Genomic DNA, 4,547 nt, shown 5'->3' on the forward strand with positions numbered 1-4,547 from the left:
TAAAACACTGTTCATAAAAGCAAAGAAGGAAATCAATCATATCTCCTTATTGCTCTTTTCCACTTATTTAAGCATTCTAGTTAAATGCTTTTCTCTCCCACCTCTTTCCCCATATCTGGTTTATTTGTGCTGAGAGTTAAAATTATGTGCATCCTTTGACAGAGAGAGAGGAAAAGGCAACAAAGAGAAGAATATAAAAAAGGCAAGAGAAAGAAACATGTTTGGGAAGAGTCAGTAATGTTTCAGATAAACCCGTGAGTCTTCATAGCCCCCTTGCAGATATATAAATGCTTATGGCCAAAGAATACAAACATCATGTCAGTGAATTAAATGTAACTTAGTCCTGCTGAGCAGTGTCTCCAATTCAGAAAAATCACACCTCTCAGCCCAAGTCAAGTCAAAGGTAGTTCTTACTACAGCTGTGGTACATTGAGCCCTTTCTTCACGTCAGAGATCACGCTAAGCACTTCACGCACATTACTTTATATGATCTTCCCAGCGCTACTATGAGACAGACACTTAACAGATGAGGTTGAAAAAGAAAGTTGGATTCAAACCCAGACAGGACTCAAAAGCCTAATCATATCTAGTAGATACTGCCATGGGTTACAATATGTGAAATCTATACACCTTCTTATCACCAGTCTCATCTTGTACTCTAGAGCCAAGAGTTACCCTGGAGGGGAGGAGGGAGAGTGTCTGGACCAAAGACCAGCATTTAGACTGTCCCAGAGGTTTCCCATGCAAAATGGGAGAATTCAGTAATTAATGTATCTTTAAAAGCCCTTGAACAGATATACTTCATACCCAAGATTCCCTGCCTGGGTGCACCATGAAGGGTTGTGCAGACAATCAAACCTAGATGCAAATCCCAACTCTACCTTCTCTACTTCCACGTGGCTGCTCTCATCTCCAATTGCTTTAATCTACAAACTGGGGATCAAGTAAAGGGGCTACTGAATACAAATCCACTCAACGGGTCCTTTAATTTAAAAATGTAACGAAGCTCTTTATGGTGCAAAAATAGAAACTTGAGGCTCCAAACAGTTGGCACTGAGTGGCATTTATGCCATACAGTTCCTGTATACACCACCTAGTGAAGTGACCTTGGGCAAATTCTTAACCTCTGCATCTCTACTGCATCATCTACAGAATGGGGATATTAGGGCCTGGTCCTATAGGTTTTTATGAGGATTAAAATAGAAAACTATAGGCCTTACAGTTGTTGCCACCCCAGAGCCACCCACACCACCCAGCCACGGTCGACCCCACCATGTTCTTTGACATCACCATAGATGGCAAGACCTTGGGCTGGCTCTCCTTCTGTTTGTAGACAAAGTTCCAAAGACAGCAGAACACTTTTGTGCTCTGAACACCGGAGAGAAAGGATTTGGTTATAAAGTTGCCTGCTTTCACAGGATTTTTCCGGGATTTACGCACCAGAGTGGTGACTTCACATGCCATAATGGCACTGGCAGCAAGCCCAACCATGGGGAGAAATCTGATGATGAGAATTTCATCTGGAAGTACACGGGTCCTGGCCTCTCATCCATGGCACATGCTAAACCCAACACAAATGGTTCCCACTTTTTCATCTGCACTGTCAACACTGGTTGCTTGGATGGCAAGCATGTGGTCTTTGGCAAGGTGAAAGAGGGCAGGAATATCGTGGAAGCCATGGAACGCTTTGGGTCCAGGAATGGCAAAACCAGGAAGAAAAGCACCATTGCTGACTGTGGACAAATCTAATAAATTTCACTTGTGTTTTATCTTAACTACCAGACCATTCCTTCTGTAGCTTAGGAGAGCAACCTTTTACCCCTACCTGCTCAAAATATGCTATAATCTTTGTGCTCTCAAAAAAAAAAAAAAAAAAACGAGTATTTTCTTTACTCTTCTCCAAGTCTAGCTGAATTGCAGAGTCAAGTTTATGATTATGAAATAAAAACTAAACAACAACAAAATAAATAAATAAAATGGGTAACTATATGGTAAGAGTAATAAGGTATATTCCTCATATTGGTTTTTTTTTTTTAATGTTTATTTGTGAAAGTGAGAGTGAGCACCAGCAGCAGAGGGGTAGGGAGAGAGGGGAACAGAGGATCAGAAGTGGGCTCCATGCTGACAGCATCGAGCCCAATGTGGGACTCGAACTCATGAACTGTGAGATCATGACCTGAGCCGAAGTTGGATGCTCAACCAACTGAACCACCCAGGTACCCCCTCAGATTGGTTTTAGTGAGGCTATTTCTCCAAGGATTTGGGGGAAGAGGGTTTAATTATCAACACAAGAGTCAGTAACTCAGAGGCTTTTCCTATGATATGAGTGAAGCTCATTCTCTTAAAACACTGGCATTGCAGCAAGGACAAGGGAGTTGGAAGCAATGGCCAGGTATGTTACAGTGAAGAAGTCAAGGTCAGGGTGAGGAGAATATGTGACCCACATCGCATGTATAGTGCATATTCTAATCAGCATAATGTAGAAGCAGTGGCTTGCTGTAAGGGATGATTATCAACATAACCCTTGAATCAAACCCCAGTGTCACCATTTAGCTTTGAATTCTTAAAAAATCTATTAAACTCTTGTGAGCCACTGATTCTTCATAGACATAATAGGATTAATAAGACAGTCTGGATAGAGTTGTTTTGAGGATCATATTAAGAGCACTAACACATGTATATTACCTAGAAAATGACTAGCTGACCTAAAATGGGCATTTATTAGCTTTATGCCTCTGTGGAGCTAATTTTGCGAACAGGAGAAAATTAAAGACCTACAAAGATCTACAAATCATTCCCGCCAGAGAAGTTATATCATCACACTCTATTTACTCTGCTCAAGTCCTCCTTAACAAGCTAGAACGTTGTGCATAAGCTTGAGTCATGTATTTAAGAAAGACATAGCAAGGAACTGGCTATCCATTGTACTTTGACCCAGTGGGATCTTTCTTGTTTCACCCATTCAATCAGTCTTTAAACCTTTCTTTTCTAATTGGGATATGCTTTTTCCTCACTAAATTTCATTTCCATGACTCCAATTTTCCCTCACAACCATAGGTCAGTGGGACCAGAGACCCAGGGAGCACTGGATGTTGGCTTTCATAAATGGAACCAACACTTCAACGACCCTCCTTTCCACATCAGGGGAAAACTTCTCCCCAGTTCAAGAAAATCAACTCAGCTCCTACCAAACTGGCTTATTTTAAGTGAACTCAGTTTTTCAATACTTAATTTGAAACTGAAGGTGAACACAACCCCCAGTGTCTGTGAGAACCATCTGGTGGCAACCTCCCTGCTGATGCCCCAACCTGCCTACTTAGATTTCTGCACGGTTCTTTTGGGTCCGGGCATTGAGATCTAGCCGTGAATTTAAATAGTGTTTGGGTAAAGCCAACTTTTCACAAGTTTCTCTCAGCCCCTTCTTTCATCATGGAGTCCTGAATTCATTTCCTTAATATTATATCAGAATCTTTTGATCTAAGACCACTTTTCCCACCTGATGCCAAGAACTACTGCTTGGTGTTAGGTACTATCTTTCCTCCTGCAGACTGACATCTTAGAGAGAAATTCTTATAACAAACTAAACTTCCATTTTTCCCAAACACCTTAAAAGTAAGCTATGCAACCTCACTCCCACTAGGATGGTTACTATAAAAAACAAAACAAAGCAAAACGACAAGTGCTGGTGAAGTTATGGAGAAATTGGAATTCTTGTGCACAACTCATATGCATTGGTGGGAATGTAAAATGGTGTGGCCACTATAAAATCAACATGAAAATGCTTCAAAAAATCAAAAATAGAATTACTATATGATCCAAGAATTATACTTCTGAGTGTATAGACACACACACACACACACACACAATCGAAATATTATTCATGCTTAAAGAGGAAGAAAATTCTGATACATACTACAACAAAGATGAATCTTGAGGACATTGTGATAAGTTAAATGAACCAGCCACAAAAAGGCAAATACTGTATGATCCTACTTACATGAAGTACCTAGAGACGTCAAATTCACAAAGACAGTAGGTAGAATGGTTGTTTCCAGGGCCTAGGGAGAGGAAAGTGGGGGTTGCTATTTAATGGGTAAAGAGTTTCAGTTTTGCAAGATGAAAAAAATTCTGGAGAGTGTTTACACAACAGTTTATACATTTAACACTATTGAACTGCACACTTAAAAATGGATAAAATGACAAATCTTATGTGTATTTTACCATCATTAAAAATCTAAGCTATTTACCTTGCTGGTCACTTTTCTCCTGTGCTTATCACAGGCATTGCTGTCCCACTAACGTGTAACTTGGTCTATAGCTCACCCTGTGGACATTCCCGCTGGGCCAGGTAGCTGGAACCACAGTGAGTTTGACCCACAGGTCCCTGCAAAGAAATACATTGCCACTGAAGATAGAATAAAAATTGTAGAAAGAATTCATGCCATCTGTCAGGTTAAATAACGTTAAGGAATGAGAATACAAAGCTAAAGATGGAAGGGAGGGAGAAGGAAGGAAGGAAGGAAGGAAGGAAGGAAGGAACGAAGGAA

General features: G+C 40.6%; 1 pseudogene; it reads left to right on the forward strand.

The window, feature by feature from the left end:
• The first annotated feature begins 1,273 nt into the window (after nt 1-1,273).
• LOC121043883 (peptidyl-prolyl cis-trans isomerase A-like) lies at nt 1,274-1,775 on the forward strand (annotated as a pseudogene).
• The last annotated feature ends 2,772 nt before the right edge of the window (nt 1,776-4,547 follow it).

Source organism: Herpailurus yagouaroundi, unplaced genomic scaffold (assembly GCF_014898765.1).
Source record: "Herpailurus yagouaroundi ecotype Mexico unplaced genomic scaffold, PumYag 187, whole genome shotgun sequence".
In the NCBI taxonomy this organism is placed as follows: Eukaryota; Metazoa; Chordata; class Mammalia; order Carnivora; family Felidae; genus Herpailurus; species Herpailurus yagouaroundi.